The sequence below is a fragment of the Zootermopsis nevadensis genome, unplaced genomic scaffold (assembly GCF_977971745.1).
Source record: "Zootermopsis nevadensis isolate Lab colony 2312 unplaced genomic scaffold, Znev_1.0 Znev_ptg000022l, whole genome shotgun sequence".
NCBI lineage: Eukaryota > Metazoa > Arthropoda > Insecta > Blattodea > Termopsidae > Zootermopsis > Zootermopsis nevadensis.
Window position 1 is genome coordinate 23001992 of NW_028259154.1, and position 25980 is coordinate 23027971.

Below are 25980 nucleotides of genomic sequence, written 5' to 3' on the forward strand. Positions count from 1 at the left end.
CTGACTTCAAAAACTGATTGGCACAAGACTGCTGAAGTATGCAGTCTCATCAGGAGTGTACAAAAGGTTTTCACACATTGTGATCCCTCGTTTTCATCCGTCGACTGACTGACTGTTATGTTTTTCATGACGTACGCTTCAGCGCCATTTGTTATATTTCACCGAGATTATACCAATGTGCATATTTTTACTGGACTGTATTTAACTATCCCGTTGAGATTATAATTATTAGTGATGAATATAAAGGGACTAAGAAGATATCCGTCTTCTGGGTTGTTGCGCTGTGTAGTCTGGTCGATGTTAACCAACGTTTCAGAGGTCATACTGCCTCCATCATCAGGGCGATGAGTATGAAGATTTCTGTCTTCTGGGTTGTTGCGCTGTGTAGTCTGGTCGATGTTAACCAACGTTTCAGAGGTCATACTGCCTCCGTCATCAGGGCGGTGAGTATGAAGATTTCTGTCTTCTGGGTTGTTGCGCTGTGTAGTCTGGTCGATGTTAACCAACGTTTCAGAGGTCATACTGCCTCCGTCATCAGGGCGATTCATGACCTCTGAAACGTTGGTTAACATCGACCAGACTACACAGCGCAACAACCCAGAAGACGGATATCTTCATACTCACCGCTGTGAGAACCTCAAGTCTTACATAAAGGGACTAAATTGTAAGATTTTATGACCTATTTGAGTGTACTATGCCGGAAATCATAGATGGAATTCTCGGTTTATTTATGTACATCCTGTATTAGGAATGATTTAAACTGAATTCTGAGATTTGTTTAAATAGTTTTGTGTGATTTGTACATGGCCTCTTCGCCTTTCATACACTTGAATAAGATATGTATTTAATTTCATTCTGTGAAAATAAAGGAACAAATATAACTTTTTAATTTTAAATTGGTTTGTTAGAACGTAAAACTGTTCATAAAACAGCAAAATATTTAATGACGCATGCAAAGTGTGTCACATAAAAAAGGATATAAAATTCTCGTTAAATTTTATTCTGTCATTCTGTTTTATTTCTCACACCGTAATTTATTTTATAGATATTAGCTTCGATACTGTAATTAGTGCCACGTCATTAGACACAAAATATCTGCTCAAATAAAGCATTCAGTGTATTTTCAGTGTTCTCCTGCAACACATGTGGAAACAGCTGCCCTCATTACGTAAACTCTGGACTTAAAATCAGGTTTGAATTGTATTGCCTTTGACAAAATAACTAAACGAGTTAAAAATGTATCCTATCCTTGCAGTTATAAATCTTAAACATCTGTATCAGCCTAAACGGTATTATGCCTTATTTGTGATGAATGTTATTTAACTCATTAAAGCGCAATGCTAACTTATATGTACCGCCTGATACAACATTCAAAGCTCTATATTTTGACCACAGTTTTGTACGCTAATGACTCATACTTATTGAGAATGGACGTTCTTGTATGGAGTAGCAAGGAAGAAATATATAGGCCTGTGCTTGAAATTAAGGACATTAGCACATCAGAGGTACAAAATTTACAGTAGAAGTCGTAATATCACTGTTGATCATAGACTATTTCAAATTTTACAAATCTTACAAATTACCTCTTTCAAAGAAAGATTTTCAGTAATATTGTACGTGAGTTTCTTGTTCTTTTTTTGTTTGAAATTACATCCCAACATGATTATCTTGATTTTCATGTTCTAATAATAAATAATAGGTACCTGTAAATATTATCGATATAAATTTCCTCTTAATTATATCCCAACCAAAGAGACTGATTTTGTGACAATAAAATGAACTACAGTGATCTGTTTATTAGCTAGACTTCAGCGCCCTCATATGCCTGATAAACTTTTGCCTTTGTCGGAATACACCATTGTTACGCTTACAAATATTAGGAAAGCCAAGCAATATGATGTTGGCCTAAGATATTTTAGCAAAATAAATAAATTATTTTCCAGTTTTCATTGATGGAGGCGAAAGGTTTCAACAAAGTTGTAATTATTCTTTTCTCGATAAATTACTCCACTCACCGTTATTTTTACGTACTGTAACACGCATTTGTGTAACAAGACTAGTAGCAGGTTTGGAAGTGCACGGCGGGTGCAGGCTAACCAGGGGAGGCCGATAACAACGCGTACATGCACATCAAATGAAAGCCTAATACAGTTCGCACCCCAGACTGAACCACGGATCAAAAAGTCCTGCTTCATATTTTAGAGGTATACAACTCGCACCTCAAACTGAATTTCACGTCATACAGACCTGATTCGTATTTCACATGTACCCGGTTTGTACCTCAAACAGCCGAACCTCGATGCGTCTTTCATTTAAGCTTCCCACTTGGGGGTGTCTTGTCTTCAAGTCCCGGCCGGAATACCCATCAAAATAACCGAAATTATGGTGTTTTCTGACATTGTCTTCAGACGAAATAATAGCTTAGCAACGTGATTAGGTCACGAAATGTTTCATTTCATTATCGTCCTCCGAGACATATAATCGGTCTGTAACGTGGATTTCATTAGACGCTACGTAACGTATAGAATTTGTTTATTTTTTTGGTTGAGTTCTCCAGACAGTGATCTGTGGCCGTCTAACACCGGGTTTTCGCGGCCACAGTCCTCAAATACCTAGCTCCATTAACACTACTTATTTACTACGCCTATTCCTTGTTACCACTGTACCTTCCCTACCAATTCCAAATTCCTAATTTTACTCTGATATTTATATCTTATTTTATACAGAATTCCCTGCATTCCCCACATCCCTATCGTTATTATATTTTATTATTTTCTTGTAGACTAACTCTTCACTGATAGTAAGCCACTTATTCTTCAAAAGTCGTAGAGAAATGACAAAGTTAAGGAAAAGCTTGCTTGAATTTCGAATATCTTTTTTCAGTACTGCATTGAAAATGTCTCTTTAAAGAAACCTGTATGTCATTAATGGTCTTGTTATTGAAATATATTTTTACAAAAAAAATTATTGCATACAGTAGCAATATTTATTACGGTACATGACACGTTGTGCGTCACTTCATTGTTTTTGGTTCATGTTGTATAGTACTGAACAAAATTCATGAAATTTATGTGTTCCGAAAAATGTTTCAGACCAGATCCGACAGGAAGCTATACTTTCATTCGTAAAATTACAAGGAGATTTATTATAGTTTCTAGTGACAAAGTCTAAATAGAACTGCAACAAATTAAAGATTTTTTGTGAGCCTTGGGGGTCCATTTCGTAATTGTTATAGATAGGGTTAAACTAATTGTTTTACTTTTAATACAAAGCTTATATATAATTAGAAGTTAAATACTACTACGTAACTACATTATGAACACCGTACTGTTATCATATGCTTAATTTCTTCTTCAGATGACGCAGACTGAGTCACAAGGTCAAATTATAAAAATGGTCCAGAATACATATCAGCATTACAGGCCTACTGAATGACACTGAATCTTCTGCTTCACGAAGGTCAAATTTGAAGGACCCGAAATATTTTGAGGACCTTAAACTAAAAATATTTAAATGTATATTTTATTCGATACTTTGAAATTACTTGGACCTGTGTATTTTCAGATTTTTTATAGTTTCTTTTACTTTCTCAGGACTACAAGACTAATATGGAGATAATATTTTTAAATTGGCCACGACCGTATTCTCCATATAGTTTGTAGGTGACCGAATACGTCGTGTCGCTAGTTGTCAGTAAGTAAATTTCTCATAGTAAAAGTAAAAGATTTCGCACTTCTAGTACCAAAGAATCGCCATTGAACCACAATTTTAGCCGTTTTAGTGCGGCTTACAATTGCACAAAGTTTATTTAATTAATTAAGTTTAAGTTAACATCCTTATTTGGCTTCTAAATGACCTAAAATTTAATCGCCATAAATTGTCATTCATTACTTAGATACCGCATTGCATCTCTTACCAGCTGCAATATTTTGTACTTGTATTCAAATTTATGTTATTTCTTTCTAGTAAGAGTCTGCAGTTGTTAATTTATTAACTTAAAGTTTCGACGCCGCTAAAAATAAATCTAACTTCTGGATACGATTTCGGCAGAGTTCCAATAATCTGTTGTTCACATATCCAGTATTTTAATCCAGCTGATTTTTGATCAAGCCAATTGTCATTTTCCAAGAGGGTTCGTCACCACAATTCTGCACGCGTTTCTTGTCCATATCTGCCGATAGTGTCATATCTTCCTCAGTCCTATATCTTAAGAGTATTAGGTGTTCGGTACGAACCATCGAAGTTGATACAGCGTTATATGGTAACAATAATAGCCTGTGTAAGTCGTCTTCCCTACCTGTGGTATGCTGTGGTTCAGTTATCCACTCGATGGGGCAGACTTCCCCGGAACGTGTCGTAGCCTCCTCTGAAGAGGGACGTCAGTTGAAGGAAGGACGCCTAGTAGCGGTGCGACGTATTCGTAAGAAGCGTCGGTCAGCGTCGCGACGTTACGCTACTTGAGGCGACAGATAGTTTTCTGCTCCTGGCCAACAGTTTGCTACGTGTTTTATAACATTATACACACTCCAACACTTTGGGCGACGCGGGAATGACGTCACTATTGTGTCCACCAATCATATGTCAAAGCGGAGGCGGGAAGAGTAAGGAAATCGTCCGCCCCTCAACCTCCTCGTCTTCTACCGCCACCAGAAATACGCGTGCGCCAGAAATGCAGAAAAGAATCGTGTAGTAGTCAGACGAGGCCTTTATTAACACAAACGTATTTTTGTGTGAAGAAAATTAACATTCCGTGACCCCCTCCGTCATATTTTGGGAGTTTTTTAATGTTTATGACCACAGCCGTGCTTATCCGGATCATTCTGATTAACAGTGGGTTTTGTGACGTAAGTGGTTCACATCAAACCGCAAAAGCAAATTGTAATTAATAATGCGTTTATTTGCAGTCTGAAATTATTGCCATTAATAAGAACAAAGTGTAGCAGACGTCATAATGACACATGAAAATTAAGAACAAGGGCGTATCAAAGAATTTGTGTTGTCAAGAGTTTCTCACATTGTCAGGACAACCTATACCAGAAAGGAAATTAAAAGGGAACTTTAAAGTTGTGTTATTCAACACAAATATTAGTGATTAATGTACTTGCTTTTTCGCAAAATAGTAACTTTGCGTCAAAACATAATGCCGAGTAGAATTTTCCATTTGTTTTTCCCGGAACAGCAGAAGCAGATACGTTTTTCTAGTACCATATATGACCATATGACTTTTTTATGAGAAGATGTTACAAAGAAAAAGTATTTTGACTGAACTTCGCGTCGCTGAATATCGTTCTTTACTCTACGGAGATAATATACGTAACATCAGATGAGAGATTTGTGAGTGGTGCTTCATTAAGAACCCGATGGAGGCGGTTGTAACCCACTGGAATTCACCAAAAGGGACGGAGAAGGAGCAGATCTAATTTAAGATACCCGGAGGGGATCCTGCTGTTTCGGAAGTCAGTTTCCTACCAGATAAAATTCTGTAGCGTTGCCGGTACACTGATCCGTTCCGTGGGGCAGAAGTTGAATTTTAGGTGGATTTGAAAATCGATACTTTATTGCCAAAGGCATGTAAGTTTCTCATTTCGTAGTCAGGATACCCAGTTATGTTCTTTTACATATTTTGGGAGTACGAACTCGTGAACTATCCCTACCCCTTCATATAATAGTGGGGTGTGATATCTCTCGTTACCTTGTAGGTTGTGCACACACAATATTTATATTCGCGTGTGAATTTATTCTGTTTCACCTTGCCTTTAGTCCGAGGGTTATTCAATTAAAACCACAAAGTTTCAAAAGCTGATCATACTTCTGTCTTTAGGTTGAAAGACAAAATATTATTTTAGGCCTACTTGTTGAGCTAGAATAGACTTTGGTTGTAGCGAATAACTTTGATGTAAAAGGCAGTATGAAGATGGCTGTCTTCTGGGTTGTAGCGCCCTGTAGTCTGGTAGAAGTTTACTAACGTTACATAGGTATTGCTGCCTCTGTCATTAGCATCTGATGATGATGATGAAAATAGAACCAATATCTTGTATGTATGTTTTCTTTCCCCGAAGCATGCTGAATGTCCCGCCTATCTTAACATCATTGAGTTAATTAGAATAATAACGCTACGTGAAGAACAGTAAGCGGTCCCATCTAATTTTCACCACTAAGAGGCTAATGGTAACTAATTTTGTACAGATATAACGGATCCATCATGCTTGTACCAAAACACTACCCCCACAATCACAGAAGCAGATGAATGATAAACAGAGACCAAATAGTGAAACTTTCCGTGATTGATTACACAGCATCTTACTGTTATCCTAAGCTTGCGATTGCTTTGTTTACTACAATCCATCAACATGGCGTCACTTTCAGACGAAGCGTGTGTAAAACTACACTTATTTAAAATTTACCGCAATTACGTAATGTGCTATAAATTCTGTTATCGCATCAGTTTCCGAACACCCCTCCACTGAGTACTCACGCTTTTTAGTATCTCAGACTGTGTAGCGTCGAATGAGAGGGATTAATAGTGAATAATCAATTGAAAAGGATAGGGAAGGAAGCGGTCGTGGCGTAATTTAAGGTACTATCCCGGAATTTGCCTGGAACACGGAGAAATATAACCTCTTAAGTCAGAATATCACATAATCTGACCGATATTCGAATCGGGTACGTCTCGAGTTGTTTTTATATTTGCGTTTGTATATAAAACATTCCCTTAATGTAAGATATAACACTATAATCTCATGGGTCATTAGATACATGTGCATTAGTCGAAACGTGTAATTTTGGTAATGTGTAATATTTCAAGGTCCGGAACCCAGGTCGAAAGAACATATCAGTTGGTATTATATAAAGAGCTGTCATTTCATGATAGCCATATATGAACTTCTACTGACATACATGTCGATTGTATTTGCCCAGAAAACGAAGTCATTTTATCGATCCTAGACTGTCACATGTTAGTTTTAATGTTTGTGTAGTCTTTTGCCTATGTTCAGATTAGAAACAGACGCGGAGTGTCGGAAATACATTTTTATTGCCATAATTTCATCGATTTTGTCGTTACGACACGGGTATGAACTTTCTCCATTCAAGGTTTCATATAAACCTATCTGGCCCCAGTGAATCATTAGTTACCGTGTTGAAACCGAAGGCTTTTATAAATTTCTCCCGATGGCCATGTCATTATTTTACTTTCAATCATGACAAAAGTTGCATGTTTTTCGAAGATCTGTTACAAAATAAAATTTTATATTCTTAACGATGGTACAATTATGGTGGTTGTCCCACCTCACAATTGTACAAGGCCACCATATTGGTTTATTTAGGGCAGCAAACTAAAAATTATTACTGGGGGGTGGTCTCTAATACATATTCATACTAAATTCTGTAAATATCCATTTGATTCACAGTTACTAGAGGCTATAGTCAAAAGGAACTACCATTATGTTAATAATATTCCTTACAGGACTAAACAAAGATCTTCAAATTCATGAACAGCAAAACATTATCGAAATTGTAATTACGTATTACAATGTTATTGCAATTAACTAGCTTCGTAGAGCAGAATGTTTCTTTAGAATCTAAGAAATCGCTGCTCAAGGAACAAAGTTTTGTAGTCGTGTTCACAAGAGCCCTGACTCTGAACCATGTACTGATCCATATAAATTCTTTCAAACTCCAATCCTTATTCCTTTAAAATTAATTTCAATATTCTAATCACACAAGCCGTTCACCTGTGTAATATTCAAGTTGTCATTCTGCTATTTTTTTTTAAAAAATAAATTATTTATCTAACTCAGCGAAGTTAGAGAAACCAAAATCTGTTCAGTTTGATATGATAACAGTAAATTTTTTTTGTGATTTCAGTTGTTAAATTCTTGAAATTTGTTCCATTTGGAAAATATTTGAACTCCATATTGGCATATATATTTATGCCTACAGTATTGTTAATTTTATACATGGAGGGACTAAACAGTACACAATTTCCACGGGCTTTCTGAAAATCTAAGCTTTTCTTTCTAGTCTGTAAATATTTTAACGTTGTTTTAGCCAGACTGTTAATTACTAACTTCCCTTCGCAATGAATATGACAGAGAATCGAATGGGTTACATTCCGGGTTGTGTTATTATTTAATAACTGAGTTCTATTTATTTTAATTTCAATTCACTCAGTCAGTCAAGTTGGCAGAATATTAAAACGCCTACATCAGGCTGTTACCACGATAAAGATAACGTTTCCATTCCGCGTCAGGCTCAATAAAGGACTGCGTGGTAACTAATAAGGAGACAGAGTACACAGCTTTTCCTTAAACATGTCAAAAGTGACAAGGCAAAATCAGGCCCCCATTATATGAGCAGAAAGGTGGAGAAGACCCCATCTAAGTTAAGAACATTGTAATCAAAACCTGTCACATTTCTTCAAGAAAGAATTATATTTTAAGAAAAAGAGGCCCATTCTTTTATAGAATACACTGTATATTGTTAAGAGCAAACGACAGATGCCTGAGAGAATTCTCAGTTTGTCAGGCAAGAGAACTTGTTTGAGGAACAAAATATTTTAAAAGATATTCGTTTTCTGGGTTTATTATAAACATGGTGGTAGTATGTTCTTCCGAAATGTTGGTGTTTGCCTCGGCCAAGTTCACACCGCGTTACAACCAAGAACATAATCATCAAATTCTTCGTCGCCTTGAGAACATCAAGTTCAGTGTTTCCACACGATCTGCGCACTGGACCTAATCATGAACCAGACGATTCCACTCGACACCCCTCTTTTGTGTTTCATTTTATCCTTCTCCCCCCCAATTGTACCCCAAGTGTCTTCCTTTCGCGTTTTTAATTTATAACTTTGTATGTGTTACACATCTTTCTCGTATTTGTTTTATGCACTACAAATTTTCCCCTTCTTGATTTGAACCTCTAATTTGTATTTGTGGATAACACAAATTATTAAACTCCTCATAATGCAGTTTTCTCCTCCCTTGTCATTCTTTGTCTCTTAGGGCCAAATTTGTTTATCGTCGCTCTATTTTAAAACAATTTCTGCGTAAGTTCTTCTCTTAATGTGAGACACCAGAAGGGTACAATAGGGGAAATTATACGTAAAATGAATACTAGTATAATGATGATAATGCATATGAATACGAATATTTATTGAACATTCAGGCTTCATTATTTAAATGAGTTTCTGTTTCCTGTAGCTAGAAAACGTCCCTTTTCAGCTTCAGTGACTGCGTGTGATGAAAATAGTCCAGGTTTCCTGCGGCTAAGCATGTGATATCCGTGAAGTGTTCTTAATGACGACCAACAAACTGCATGTCAATAGCTGCAGCAGTTCCTGTCGCGCGGACATCTCACTGGAGTGTACAAAAGTGGCCTTTGTCACACACGGGAGATGCCTTTTGTATTGGATCATAGCGGCGAACCCCGTCTCACTGATAATGTTTTTACTTTGCGAGACTTTTTCGCGTTCCCGGCTTCGAATCTTGGAGAGGAAACAAGCAAATACGTCAGAGATTTTGCTGATCTTCCTCAGTCCATAATTGTGAAATTATGTATTTTATGCTGATGTAAGAAGATGTCTCAGGTGGTGAAGACGGTGTGTTAAGGAGAATATTTATAGACTTAAAAAAATAGGAAGTAGTAGGAAGACAGCAAAAAAGTTGCTTTAAAAAGAGCTTCATAATTTGTATTTTTAACCAAACATTATTACCACCATTAAATGATGATGGATGAGCCGGATGGGCATACAAGTCTGCCGGGGAGATCAAGGGATGCATATAAAATATGGCTGAATACCAAAAATGGCACACATCCCTTTTAATACGTAGACAGAGGTGGGTGATTTATATTGAAACGGATCTGTGAGAAATCGATTAGCAGTAGCGTATGTGAATTGCATTGAGCTGAATCCGGATAGGGCCCAGTGCTGGGGACTTGCCAATAGCTCCAGTAAATCTGTCAGTGGTCTTTAAGATCTGTGATTCACATTTCTAGGGTACTTTATATTTGTTGATTATGCTGTTTCAGTTGTACATTCGAATGAGTGCGAACACAGTGGTATGGTCGTGGCCTATTTGAATGTAAATCTCATTGCGTCGAGAGACTGAGTAAAAGAAGAAACCGTCAGTCAAGGTATCTAATATTGTGATCGAGATTAAAACTTGAAACATCCGCTCCACTGATCTGCTTAGATCGGGGAATGGGTATCGCTTCTTCGTGGATTTACCCAATCCCTCCACGCCAATACTGGGCTAGCACGTGAAAGTAAGTCTAACTCTTCGTTATTCGCCATTCGTAGCCATCTTGAACCTCAGATATCGTTTTGGGGATTGGGGTTGGGGAGTCTTTTGTGTTTCTGTGGAGGCGGTGATGACTTTGCCTCAGATGGAAGATGAATCTGTCTTGTCTGAGTTGCTTTCCTTGTTTGGGACTGTTCAGAGCTCCGGTTTCCCGATTATGAGAGATGGGAGGCATAAGTATGAATCTTGTTATTCTGTGACGTCAGGACCGCCGTGAAAAATGCGTGACACTCGCATGTTCATTACCACGTGAAGCAGAAGCAGAGGGCGTCTCCGATTTGCATGAAGCTTCTGCAACTCCAGTCCAGACACAATTACAGAGGTCTCTCACTGATTCGACGAATCAGCGTCCAGTTTCACCAGTAAATGTGGATTATTATTATTATTTTGGTAACTACTTTTATATGGTGATTCTGTCTAGGTTAAATTTGTCGAATGTGGGACTACATTTAAGCGCGGTTATGGCCGTAAGGTGAGCCAGAATAACTCAGTCAGTATAGTGACTAGCTACGGGTTGGACGACCGGGGTTCGATCCCCGACGGGGGCAGAGGATTTTTCCTCTAGCCTCTGCGTCCAGACCGGCTCTGGGGCCCACCCAGCCTCCTCTACAATGGGTACCGGGGTCCTTTCCCGGGAGTAAAGCCGGCCGGGGCGTGATGCTGACCACTCACCCCCATCTAGTGCCGAGGTCAAGGAAGAGAGGAGCTATACCTCCTCTCACCCCAAACGCCTACATGGCGTATAGTGGGACAAACTTTACTTTACTTTATGGCCGTAAGGTCTTTCAAGTTGTCTATTTTGATGATGCTAGGTAGTGGCAATCACGATGATTGACAGTGTCGCTATATTTGTAATTGCTGATATAGAAATATTTTTAAAGCGTAATTAATAGCTACGATTATATAGTACCTCCACACCAATTTTCACAAGCCTTTCTCCAGTTGTTTATTAATTGTCGCCGGAAACCTAAAAGATAAAGTAGAATGTTTACTTTTTACAAAAATAATACCTTAACAAACGTTGATTGTTCTTTTAAAATATACATTAAAACACGTAATTTTAGGACTCTTTATTAAATGACGTCAATTTCGCTGTACTCTATGGAATAAGGTCAGGATTGGGTGTAATGACGGTGTTTTGTAGTGAACTTTAAATTTCCAATACAAGTAGAAAATGAATTTATCTTCGATTGACAGTAAACTTGTTACAGGAGATTTTGTAACATGGATTTTGTTTCGGAAACAGTTTTGTTCGATTCTGACACGCTCGGAGGATCCCTGCAGCCGTTCTAAATTTTCATTCGGAAGATTTAATCTTCGATTCTCGTCTGGCATCCAACTATGTTGACTGATATTTTTAGAGTTTACCCTGCCATTTTCTGGAAAAAGTTCCTGCATTCAAAATTTCGACTCGAATAGGGGCTAAGGACACTTGATTTTCCTTAGTAACTGCAGGAAACTTCTACGACAGCATATTAAAGTATGCCACGACATCTTTCTGTCCTCTTTTTACATTTCTCACTCACAAATATCTTGTGTCATTCATAACCTCTGCATTTAAAATGGCTTCTTTAAATAACCTAAGAATGTCTCGTCCTAACCAGCTTAGAAAGCGCGATGCTCTTCTATCTCGTTCGACTCTGTAGCCTCTTAAGTTGAAAGAGCGTCATTAACAAGAAATCGACGGAAATGTTGTGTGCAGTGAAGGCGTTCTGTTCTATCGTTTATCTAAATGTAGGGAAATCAAGAGGCAGTTTTGTTCCACAGAACCTGTGGTCACAGACTGCAGAGTGGGCGCCTCTACTGTCCTTACAGTAGCACGGAATGCAAAATATCAATAGTAGAGTGGGTGTGTGGCCACACGATACTTGTACTTGGGCGGGCAGATTACTCACGAAAGTTCGAGAGAAAAGGAGTCTGGTCCTTCATTACTTGGGACTTCTACAGATATATTCCTCAAACATTAATACTCAGCAGGCAACGCTCTAGATACGTTACCGGTTCGAATTTCGGTTGGGTTACCTAATTTCCTGTTTGAAGTTCTTCGTGATTTATATGGAACTAAGTAATTCCGTTAAGAAGATTGCTTCTTCTGAAATTGACAGTCGCTCAGCTAGCAAGAAGTTATTCATTTTCATAAAACACGAATGTTTATTATCGTGAAGATGACTGTTTTCTGGGATATTTGACCGTACTTTGGTAGAAAATTGCCAAAAATTACTGACGTTTCAGAGGTATTTGCTGCTTACACCATTAATGAAGGTATCTGAATATTAACGTTTTTCTATAAGTAAACATTAACTTATGATGTAATACCCGTATTGTGTTCAGCTGCGTTTATGTAAAATTAACTTACATCTTTTAAGGAACTTGGTGTGCGTATTGTTGGCCGTGTTTACGCACTAAAACATCTTTCTTAAAAAATACTAGCATATTGGCCTTGTGAATGTATAAGACACGTTCTATTTAATATATGGCCATGTAATCATGTATGATGGCATCGCCCTAACTCTTCGAAAAAGCAGCTTTATGTAGACTAAACGTCGCTGCTGAATGATGGGTAAGAAACTTCAACTGCAGGAAATTACGTATGAGTAAATAGGCGTATATTTATTGATTTTTAATTTATAATAACATTTGCATACAAATATAAACTTCTGAAGGAAAATAGATGTCATATCCAACCCGAACTTCCTTTTTAATAGAAGATCCACAGTTTGTGAAGTGAAGAACAGACTACAGCCTGTCAGAGTAGCGCCCTATCTGCTTAATAACCCCTTCTTCGCGCCTGATCCATAATTTACGTGTCAACATGTTGTCCTCTGCCACTTCCTGTCGGATAGGGATGGCGTCTTTTTCATCCGTCGCCTGAACACAAATCCCTCATAAAAGTTAAACCCTACTTGACACCCGCCTATAAAACTGTACACACTGCATTATGAACGGCAACATATATCATATAATTGACATTTAACCCGAAGATTTGAAAAGATTAAGATGTTTGCCTGGAATAATAGAAGGGTGTCACATAGCTGTACTAATTTGTAATTCAGAGGTAAATTGTTCCGTTTTATTACTCCAGTGTTATATTTGAAGAAATTTTAAAACAGATCAAAAATTTCATTGAATTCATCAGGACTTTAGAGAAAATTACGTATTGGGGGCATTCTTAATTTATGTTCCTTCTTCGGCTAGGATTAGATCTCCTTACCCCTTCAGGTTCAGAACTAATTCTGAAAATATTCTTAATATAAAATTGTCACGATAATACAGTAGGAAAGTGAAGACAAGTTGAACGTGTTACAGGCATAGGGGAATGGGTATTGCGCAGAAACATTTGGTTTGGAAAACCTGAGAGGAAGATAGCACTTTTGACACACGGGAGAATTCGGATGAATAATGGAACGTCTGTTCCAATTCGATAGGTTACAAACAATTACATTTGCATAAATATATGCACCGATCCTATATGTACTTCCCATTTACTCCTTTATAAATTCTTTAATATAATTTGCAATTGCTTTGCACTAATAAATATATGGACTGGAGAGTCCAACTGTTCGCGTGTATTTTTTATAAATAGCTGAGCCACTTTCAATTACAGTTAGTATTGGAAAGTGGGGGGTCTTGCTGAAGTTTGTTGAGTGAGTTCATTTCTTATATTGGTCTAATATAACGAGCATGACAATTAATTTAAAACGTTATTGATTTCATGAAGATGGCTCATCGTACAAAACAATGACAAAAAAGTAAATATAATCCACACACTTTATTTAAAACATTGTTGGTATAATGAAAATGTAGCGAACTACTGATTTTTCAATTTTGTATTAAAGGGCAGCCATTGCATTTTCTGTTGAAAATTTAAAGTAAAGTCTCCTCATTCGTTATATAAAATACGAAGCTCCCAGTGCTTACCGTCTACGTGGTATTCATACCCTGCGTCGTAGTCCATGATCGCCTTATATTTATTCCGTGTTGTGGTGCATATTGCAAGCGTATAACCTGTCCAGATATTCCGCGTGTACGAAACAGCTGTTTATTTCAATTCACCATCCTGATTCTTAGTACTTTTTAGTAATACAGCTAGACTCAGGAGCAGACAGCCCAACTTCTTAACTTACAATTAGGATTTTAAAATCAAAACAAAAAAGTTGCCTAAATTTCTGCATTACAAAGGCTAACTTGCGCAGATCCAGAACATTTTCGTTTATACGGCATCAAAATTTGTCCCAAAGGAACAGAATGCAAGACGGCAACAACACGTGCAAGATTAACATGTTCATGACTTAATAAGTTTTCAAGTTCTCTCTCACGACGGCGAGTATGAAGATGTCTATCTTTTTGAGTTGTAGTAAGCACCTCTGAAACGTCGGTAAACTTCTACTAAACTATAACGTGCAACAACCCAGCAGCAGCCATCATAGTGTCCATGACTTGTTAGTGCGTGCGCAGGTTTAATCTTCCGGTCAAATATATGCCGCGAATTTTGAAAGGATTGTACGTCACATATCGCTTCTCTGATTTACAAACGTTACACACCATAGACACTTGTTTTCATTAAACAGTTACCTAGCAACAAGGTATCGGTGGACGTTCAGCCATACAGCAGCTGAACCTTCCCAGCGAACATGTGTACGCTGGCTGATTGGGGTATTTTGGATTGTGATATCTTACATTGTAGCTGATTACCAAGGTTTTGTAGGAACGTATCGCCTTCACCTCCACGGTATAATGAGTGATGATTGGAATATGTATCTTTTGTACATATAAAGAGAAATGGCCTGTGGTCGTAGTGTTAAATCCTGAACCAGTCAGAATATTTGGTTTTTCAGGTCTTAATCACTAAAATGCCAAGGTCTAGAAAGGACAGGCGTTTGACCTCCACATCCTCGAAACATTTACATGGGATAACTCAGTCAGTATAGTGACTAGCTACGGGCTGGACGACCGGGGTTCGATCCCCGACGGGGGCAGAGGATTTTTCGTCTAGTCTCTGCGTCCAGACCGGCTCTGGGGCCCACCCAGCCTAATCTACAATGGGTACTGGGGTCCTTTCCCGGGGGTAAAGCCGGCCGGGGCGTGATGCTGACCACTCACCCCCATCTAGTGCCGAGGTCGAGAATGAGTAGAAGCTATACCTCCACTCCCCCCAAGCGCCTACATGGCGTATAGTGGGACAGCTTTACTTTACTTTACTTTTAGTATTCAGCCACGCTGACAAGTTCACAAATAGCAGCCTGGAAACTTATGACCTATATGTATAAACATACCGACACAATGCCCACGTGTAGTCTGTAATCAAGCCCCTATTTATAAATTCTGTCTTCTGAAACATTTGCATGACTTTGATATTGCTGGCGCAGCAGTGCGCCTAATGGGTGTCATTTGTTAGCCACATTATGAAGTGTGGGAGGGATACGCTAACGATTTCGGGGCAAACTTCTACAGGATAATTTTACGTAACACAGATATGTTGAGTTTTCTCTTAATTCAAATTTAAAATCACTATAACTATTATGTTTTCGATGCATGTGATTTTTTTTAAAAGTAAATCGTTTAATTCATGTTATATTTTTAGGCCCTTAACGCATGCAAGTGCGTGCGTATTTTATTAAAGTTTTTATACATATTTGTGATTTTCCAATTATAGAGTGATCCTCTACCTAGCGGTCCCATACCTTCTGTAATAAATTCACTGTTTGTGCACCGATTGTGATTAAATGTCGTACGTACGTGCCTCAGACCGTCATATAAGCTGATAAAATTGTAGTACTCTTTATCCATGCACAACTGGTCTCTTCGAGTTCCTTTATTTCTACTGATGCTGTGGTACGGGTTAAAACAATGTTGTTTTGTCTTAGACGATGTTAATCGCTGCCAACAACGGAAAAGTGTAAGAGTGCGAAAAAAACCACCGAACTTAATTTATGATGACAATAAAATTAATTCACTCTTTTTTATTTATTCATGTTTCAGGCCGTTGAATCTTTATCTCATTTCCAGAATGATATGTACTCATGCATATTAATGCCATTCGCTAAATGGAAAGCCTCGATATCGTCATCGCTTTAATAGGAAGCAACTAACCGACGAGCGATGATGGAGTTGTAACGTAATTCCATTTCTAGTGTTTGAATTTCAGCCAGATTATTGCGGCTCTAACTACAAGTTACTTGTATTGTGGACAAAAAATTAGCATGTACTGGATAAGGGCACAACATACAATATAGAGATGAAGGTGACAGCCTCCTGAGCTTTTGCATCGTGTAGCACGTATTAATTTGTTCATTTATGTTGTGTAGACGTTTAAGTTGATGGGACGGCGAGAAGTGTTTCTGGAAAATCTGCAGTTCAGTGACGGTAGCGCGGAAACAGCATTCGCCCACTGCTCTCTGAGTTGCATTCTGTCCTCATAATTCATTGGCTTACCCGGCTGCAGTAATTTGAAAATTCACGCAACGCAGATCGAAGGTTTAATAACGCTCGTACTAAAGTCTACAATCACACGCGATTCTGATACAGGTCCGTCCATCTCCTGCTCACACATGCTGCTTTCAGTAATATCAATTTTGATATTAAGTCATGTTTCCATCGCATTCTCAGTCTTCCAAGTGGCATTTTACCAAGAGGTCTCTCTCCCACAAAAAAAATGTTTTATGTGTTTCTTATCTGCGTTGTACAAGCCACGTGTTCAGCCCACTATCCTATAAATACTAAGTGGTCTGCATATTCCGCTAAGTTGCTAGTTATGTAACATTATATTTGCCAAATTACTTCATCTATCTTGATAACAGATATTTATCCACAAGAAATTGCTTCTTTGTATATACATAGACGTTTCTTGATATCTATTCTTTAACCCACGTTCCTTGTTTTGAAAGGAAATAAGGCTCGTGGCGGGTCCACTTCGTGTGTCCACACTGCACAGTGAGTAGCAGGGACAAATGTCCGATTTTAGGGAATCTAACAGCACTGTGATAAAATCATTGGGAACAGGATGGCTATGATACAGCTGATGGAAATGATGGACAGCACAGAAGGAGAAGTTTGCGACGAAAAATAGAATATGAGGAGGCACAAGAGAATGATGATGATGCACGTGTGAATAAGGGAGATGAAGATGAAGGGTAACATGAGAAAATGGGGTAAGAAGAACGGGAATTATGAAGGTAATAATGAAGAAGCGATTTAGAAGTGTAAGACAGGACGAAATTGGATTCATTCGGATTATACAAAAATCAGAAAATTACGGGGGGAAATGTCGAGAAGCATTAAGATTACGTTACAGAGAGAATCGATAAAGATGAATGAAAAGAAGATGGGAAGTTAGGGGTTTATGTTGCAGACTAAGCTGAGAAAGTGTGGGAAAGTAATAAGGAAATTTAAGGATGATGACGCAGAAATTTTTGAGAGGTGTAAGGAAAGAAAATTAAGGATCAAGTTAGAGAAAGGGAAAACACTGATAGTCTGAATAAAAGGACAATTCGATGGATTTAAAGTGTAATAAAGTACGTACGAAGAGTTGGGCGTGCAGATACTTTGTTGAATATGAATGTGAGAATGTGATGGGACGTTTTTGAAGAGAAAATGGGTTGTAGGATAGGGCGACAAAAATGTATATATGGAAATTTTCAATCGGGCTGTGTAATTAGATTCTGAGATTAACACAAAAAGAAATCTGCAGCAGATATCGAAACCACGTGGCGCACGTGCCTGAGGATGATAATGCTGAGCTCTGTGAACGCAGTACAAATAACCCTAACAGGTTTATACTGGCAAAACGTGAGTACGACATTTGAGTCCTGCGGAATATAAAATAACCGCGCTGCTCCAGTGTTCACGCCAATCAACACGTCTCAATAGACTTAGTTATGAAAAAGTATATGAATCAAAGTATAATTGTATGTATACACGTTTTTTTTAAAAAATTATGAACAATCTGTTTCTGATTGTGTTATTGTCGTTATAACAATAAGTTTTATTTGCATTGGTCACCGAGTTTTGTGAGGCTAGGTGGTTACGAATGCCTCGAATAGAGGAAGAACTTACTGGCTGAATTATCTTCAGAGAGCGGAATGTAGTCAAGAAATTGACCTTCATTTATAGAACTTGAACTGTCAATCTTTCCACGAGGTGCCACCGCTGGAAACTATTCTGAGCTACATTACTCCAGTCCACATTTTAATACTGTCCTATCACTTAACTTAGTTCTTCCAAGTGGTGTCTTTCCTTGAAGTATTCAGACTAAAACTTTGTATGAATTTTTATTTTTCCCATGCGTGTTCATACACACTAATTTAATCCTTATTGGTTTAATAATATTAATACTGTGCGAACAATACGAATTATAAAGCACTTCATTTCACTGTTTTCTTTACACTTTCCATGTCTCAGAACCAGATATTACCTTCAGCAGAGCTTTGACAAACACCTTCAGTCGGTCTAGGGGAGCCTCTTCTGAGACTGTCACATGAAAGACAGTGAAAAGAGAAAGCATTAAGACATGACAAAATTTTCTCGACCTGTCAGCCGTTTGTCTGTTATTAGATCTAACATAACGAGTGTTTACCACGAGGTCCCAGATTCGAATCTTTGAACAGAGACTGGCTGTTCTGACAGGCTTTTCGTAGTTTCCTCCGGAAGATTTCGGGATAATACCAAAAATTAGACCACTGCTGCTTCATCTCTCTTCCTTTCCAGTTCATTATGCGGCACTGTGTAGTCTGAGCTATTGATAGCGTCGTTAAACGCACTGTAATAAATATGAACCATCAGAAAATTTTGATCAGCATCATTCCCTGATAACGGAGGCAAATGGACTTCGGAATGATGGACTTCTGTTCTGAAGATCTTCCGAGAAGATTTTATCACTTTTAGTCGTCCATAAAAACTTTAATATTGTATTAAGACTGTTCTTAGTAGCATGAATTGTAAGACTGCGAGATGGGAGAATCGTGCCCAAAGGTGAAATTTGGTGTTGGCGGCTCTGAATCTCCCGGTGCTAGACATTTAGTTAATGTAACAAGTGGATTGTCAGTGGGCTGCTGTAGTCCTTGACCTCAATAAGGAATTTTGTTGTAATGTCTCGGTACGCCACATAGCAATGGATCTAAGCACTACCGAAATGAATGCCCTTGTACTGTACTTTATTTTAATTACGTTATTAGTTTACTCTGCGAAATTCTGAGGTGGTTGTAGTATCAAAGCTGAAGTTAATTTTATTATGAATAGGAAGTAGTATATTATACGCAAATAATGAAATTTCCAATAACCCATGTTTATACCTGAGATCACAGACGTAATATCCGTGAATGGGCAGGTGTTATCCACGTAATCGTAAATTTATTCTGATGGCGATTTCCTCCTATGCCTACACCTTTGCAAGTTCCGTGTTGCTTTCCATTCTCGGCAGTGAAATCAAGAGATAAAGTAATATATTTGGCATAGATAAAATATTTGCTGTCCCTTCCGATTCACAGTTTATTATTATTCTGTCATCGATTTCTGATAATAAGCATCGTGGTTGCATGATTTATTTAACGTCGCTTTGTCCATTGTACTGATTATGTTTTATTTATTTAGTGTTCTGTCTGACGACAGGTCCATATGAACAGGATCCTTCCATCCTTTTCTCGGACTGGGACCTCTTCATATACGTTCTTGGCAGATGATCCAGAAGTGGTTTGCCATTGCCTTCTTCTGTGTGTGAATGGAGTAATTGTTGGGATGCCACGGAGAAACCGGGGAAGCCCCCGGAGAAAAACTCCGTGTTGCCTAGACCACGGCCTTGCCCAACACAAGTTATAAATTCGGGCACCGCCGGGAATCGAACCCGAGACCCCAGGATTACAAGGCCAGCGTTCTAACCGCTAGACCACCGTGATTATGTGGCATCGAATAATACATTTCATTACAGTTTGTAATTTGTCATTATTCCAGGATCTTGAATTGGTCATGCATCAGTCAAGGAATGCGTACAAATTTTTGGAAGAAAAACTCGAAGAGAATAACCACTCGAAAGACATACACAAAGATGGGGGGGATAATATTAAAATTGTTATTGAGGGAACAGAGCAGGAAGATTTGGAGTAGGTCCGTCTGTTTCAATGTGCGGACCGATAGCGTGCTTTTGTAAACGTGGTAATGAACCTTCAAGTGGTATAAGATGTAGGAAAAATCTTAACTGACTTATAAACTATACACTTTTAAATGTGACTCAGCTGTATGGAGTCAGTTGTAGCTTATGTGCTGTTTCTTTTGTTATTATTCAAGCGTGTTTGTAGTCTCCCTCTGTAGCTATGATGAATATTGCTTAAGAATTATGTGTAAAAAGTAATTAAAGTATTTGCATGCAAATGGAACACTGTGGATGTTAGGGAGACAACTACCCCGTTATAACACAGTCATTCCAAGAAAGACGTATTAAAGTGTAAAACGTAGTTCGGCTAGGATGTTGCGTATAATATTTATTTTAAGAGGACAGAAAGTTACAGAACCTTCACGCCCTCCTCCCCATTGGCAGTGCAGCCTCTTGGTTTATGGGATAACAAAGTTTACTTCACTTCTGTTGCGACAGTAGGGCAGATCCTTCTGGCAGACGTCGTTATCGCCAGACACAACTTACGGTAAAACTGCAGAAAAATATGTTTCTCTTTTATCGCTGAGATAACTGTTGTAAAAACGTGAACTGCTTTGCCGACGACCTGAATTCTATGCCCCAAAGGGATGTTTCTCATCACTCCGTCAAGAACGAATTGCAGTTGTCATCTAAGTTCTAACCGCTGATGTTAATAATTCATGGTGATTAATCTCCACGCCCCTCTACGCTTGTCATCTTAAATGCAGAAGTAGCTTGAGGCGCGGTTCTTTATTTAATGACACTGTCAGTACGTAGCTCTTACTGTACACTAGCGACAAACAAGGGTTTTGGAACGCAATGGAAGGAAGCGGTCATGGCCTAATTCCAATAACAATCCCGGATTCTGCCTGGAGGGACTGAGTAAAATCACAAGAAACCTCAGTCATGTCAACCAGTCTCCGCTGCTGGATTTGAACCCGGAACGCCAAAAAGAAATAGGAGTGCTAACCACTCGACAGCTGTATTCTGTGATAATATTGTAATTATTACAATCCAACTACTAATGATATGTATATCGACACGCAAAATTTATGTTTCCGGTTGCTTATGTCCGTTTAGAGAGGCAAAATACATTCTGACATAGGATGGAAGACGGTCTAATATAAATGACGCTAAACGTCATACCGTGATACTCACTAAATGTAGGTTTGAGGGCTAGAAATTATTAGAAAATTCGCAATTAAATTCTTAAAGTTTTGGGTAAATTCAAGGATGATGTATAGAAACATGAGTTGTAGCCTGGATGTAAGACATGTGGATAGAACTCTGTAGTAAAATGCCTGCATTTAAATACACTGACCCCGATCTGTGATAAATTCGAGAAACATTTCAGCAGCGAGTAGGGATCATTTTGGAGCCTGCAGTCAATCAGAGCTAAGGACGTGAAGTCACAGTTCGTGACTCTGCCCCCCATCAATCGTTCCGCCTACAGCACAAAGCAGAATTCGTACGCGTGAAATATTTTCAAATACCAAGCACGTACTTCGCTTTAATAACGCTCGATATCTCTTGGCTTGCACTGTACAACGACTCGATTTTAATTGCTGGGTTGCACTTGGACCGCGCGCCGCATTAAAGCAACGTACAGGGAGCATTACGGCTAGAAGTTTGTTACGATTATGGCTTGTATCTATATCGTTGCGTAACGAGCTTATAAAACAAGATGAAAATCTTGCAAAATTTAGTACACAAGTCAGAGAGTTTAATTTTATCACCAGCATGAATCCAATAGAACTGCCTCCTCACTCATGTACACATAAACCTACAGATAATAAAGGTAGCCCACGTGCCTTTTATTATATTCATTAAGTGTATATAATAAGTATCTTTAAAATCATTTGTCTGTTCGACCACTTCATCCCCTCGCTTCATTCATTGTTTTATAATTTTCTCGCTGTATTTCTTTCTTCACACCTTCCTCGTTTATTCCTTTTTCCAATTGTATTTTTTTTTGTCTCTTTGGTTTTTGGTTTTTAATTCATCCACTCTTTCTTTTTCCTTCTTCATTTAGATTTTAGTAATTTCTTTGTTTTTCGCTCTTCCATTATTCCTTTATATGATTCATTCCTTCGTGGCTATCCAATGCTTGACACCCCTGCTTCATTTTCGGGAGGTCCCGGATTTATTTTAGGTCATAACCGTTTTATTACACATCTTTTCCAGTTCATTATGTATTAATCGCCCTATTGTTCCATGCTATGTAATCGAGCTACTGACAGCGTCCTTAAACAAACCATAAACGAAGCAAGAACACATATAAAACTGAGCATGTCTGTATTTTGAAATTGTTTCTGCAATATACGTGTTTAGATTATGCAAGGTGGAACGGGCAGGAATGCACTGTTTTCTATGTTAGAAATTTCTTATGTTTCTTCTTTTCTCTTATCTGCCGTACATAATTAAATTTTAAAGAAAGGAAGTCTGTAATTAGTCTGCATTCTGACTTTATGGCAGCTTGGCCTTTTTTATAAATATTTATAAATAGAAACTAATTGGTCACTGTAGGTGTGAAACAGTTGATCACATACTTGTATAAAGCTCTCTATTTCTAGTTTGTATGAAACAAATACAGACAGACGTACTGTACAGTATTGTATCAAGTAATTAGCACTCTTGTAGTAGAAAACTGAAGGTTCAAAATCAAGATCTTGAGCCAGTTTTATCCGCCTGTCTTTTTCATAACTATCTGAAATTCATCTTAATTGTTTCCTCCCATCAGAGTAACTTCCTAATTGAAAGTCTGTTTGAATTATTGTGTCCTCCATCTTAGCCACGCGTTCAGCCCACCGAACCTTCCTAGGACTCATATTCTAGGCGGTATACACAAAACATTCAGGTCATTAATGTAATAAATATCCTGAACTGCTCGCTCACCTTGTCCTTATTAAATTCAAATATTTTGCTGAACTCTCTGTTACTGAAGACTGGTAATTTGTTTATGTAAATTACAAAACAAAGTATGTACAATTCACGTCTGTAATTTTGAGACTTGCAAGGAATGCAGGAAGTCCGTAGCGTTAAAGGCAGACGCTAGCTCATTCACCCCACTTCCTCACCCCGCAAGTCTCAAGATTACAGTCGCGGAATGTAACAACATTTCAGACCTACACAAAATAATGGGAAAAATTATTGTTTAAAGTATACGTCATGTCTAAACTCTATCAGGGTCTTCTGAAAAATTGTGTAGTTTTAGGAAAACATTTTTGCAAGGAGTGTAAAGTAAGTGCAGTTGTTACCTGGCGATACTGAATTTTCGTATATTAGTGTTTTTGTGTAAAGTATTAACCATTTTGTAGATCGGTATCTGTCGGTGGCATACAAATACTTTTGTTTCTCTGACCTTAGTGAGCTAGACGTTCACAGTACGATAAAACGCTTTCATTTGGGTCGGAAGTGAGGATATCCAAGTTGGTCAGCGCTGGTCGAAATGGATTAAAGACATCAACGTGTATCGAGCCGGCTTGTTCTATCAAATCAAGAACTTTTTTTATTTTCTTACAGACTAGAACAACAATTTCGATAAGTGGAGCTATTTTCAGTGGAGATTTGTGTGAACCGAATAACCTAACTTGGCCCGCACTTCATGTCCAGAAACATTGACTACGCCTTCTCCGTAAATATTTTAGTACTTTATAATACCAGTTAGAATGCATTTCCTTTTATAATTTGATAGGTCAAGGGACTTTGTAACTTCACGGAATAGAGTAATTAATGGGAAGGTAATAATTGCTCAGTTAGTACTCCGTATAGCCTCCGCTGTCTACGTAGCTTTAAGGCTCATTACCATATTTATAAGATCCCGCAAACGGTTCATATCTGTAGCAACTTTAATCCAATCATCATGAAGCTTGCTTGAAACAGATCAATTATTACGTATTAACTATTTTCATCTTATTCAATGGTATAAACCTGCAAACTCTGAAGTTGATGTAGCATTTTCAAGTAATTAAAATATTCTCATCTCTTCATTGCCATGTCAGGAAGGAAATATAAAAAGAATTGGAGCATTTATTACATTTCTCTTCGTTTATTCCATACTTTGAAGCCTGAATGGCGACAAACTAACACGACTGTTAAGTTAGTTGGATCATCTGTACGTAAGGCGGAGGCAGTTGTCCGTTTATCATAAATATAAGCTGTAATTATAATAAAACGTGACGAGTAAGTATCTTATACACTTTCGCGTCACATTACTCAGCATAGAATTAACCTAAAGTTTTACCGGCTGATATCAGACGACATGCGGTATAACCCAGAAGACGGACGTCGGCGAAGATCAGAAATGCGTTCTGAGCGCTTTGCAGGGCGACGTCGAAGTTCCTTTGCTTCACAGTGTCATGTCGTCATTCTGTTGAACTCAAGTGACGTCGCAGAACTGGCACATAGACTGCAAGGGGTTGTCATGGGGAGGGTGGGACTCTAGCATATTGTATCACACGCAGCGAAATAAGGCCACGGGTCATGTTTCTTTTTCACAGACACTGAGACACAAATGCTCATAATTAAACGAACTCGTAACATCAGAGGATAGCATTCAAACAGTTCAGCGTAGTTTCAGGACCGTAAAACGATGCAAAATTTAGAAGAAAAGAATTGCTCCAGAATTTTAGTCTGTTTCAGATTTTTATTTCATCCTCATTCGGTCATAGAATTAAAACCCGACTTACATGTCGCCCCTAAATCTACTATAAAATTGTGTGTCCCATGTATAGAATAATCTTTATGTACCTGTTATATAAACATCAGCTGTTTCTCCTGCAGTGCCACCTGCCTGCAACCCTTCGGTGAAGCCACTGATAGCTGCTTTTCCGACGTCAGCGCTTGGTTCAGCTGCTCTAGGATTTAGACGAGCGTCTGGTACTTTGTGCAGCAACTGGTAACAATGCCGTTTATGTGAGTATGTGAATTTGATATTCTTCCTTCACGTCCGTCCAGGGGGATAGTGCGGAAACTAGCGACTGAAATTTAATTACGTGTGTTCCTTGTTCTTACTTCGACAGCTGCGAGACGTACTTCCGTTTGTGCTGTGAAAAATGTGAAATGTTACCAGTTAAAACTGAAATACGATAGTTTACTGCTTTTATAATAAATACGTTAGGCCCTGAATCTATATGAAATTTATTTTGGAATATTTCAATTAATTCTTTAATTCCCAATGGTAATTATACGAGTATGTCCCACCTACTTTAAAATTTCATAAATGATTTTTTTATTTATCGGTTAAATATGATTATCAGTGTAAACAACGATTATTTTCTGAAAGAGCGTTAACCAGTTGATCTGTCAATGTCATGCAACCAATGTGCTGTCACAAGATTTCAGATGTGCCGCAAACTTTTATAAGAAATTGTGTATTTGCACAATGTAGTTAGAAAAAGACAATATCTAATCTCTCACACACCTGCGTTGTTATCGGGCTAGGATTTTGTATGTCGTGTATAGTTTTATTCTCCCATTTTGTGAGGTGAAATTTTGTGGTGTGCATTCGTGTGTCTTAACCAAATTAACAAATTAGGGTGTGCCTGGGTTAACAAAGAT

The 25980-nt window shown here is 38.2% G+C and overlaps 2 protein-coding genes across 2 annotated transcripts in view; one reads left to right on the forward strand and one right to left on the reverse strand.

The window, feature by feature from the left end:
• The window catches only part of AstA (allatostatin A), a 52188-nt gene extending 47680 nt beyond the window's left edge, over positions 1-4508 (reverse strand). Inside the window, exon 1 of the mRNA XM_087353593.1 lies at positions 4298-4508. The gene's annotated coding sequence lies outside the window, so the exon portion shown is untranslated. The remainder of the gene's footprint in view (positions 1-4297) is intronic.
• The window catches only part of MCTS1 (malignant T-cell-amplified sequence 1 homolog), a 399788-nt gene that overhangs the window by 263123 nt on the left and 110685 nt on the right, over positions 1-25980 (forward strand). The window contains exon 5 of the mRNA XM_087353602.1: positions 25204-25335. The gene's annotated coding sequence lies outside the window, so the exon portion shown is untranslated. The remainder of the gene's footprint in view (positions 1-25203; positions 25336-25980) is intronic.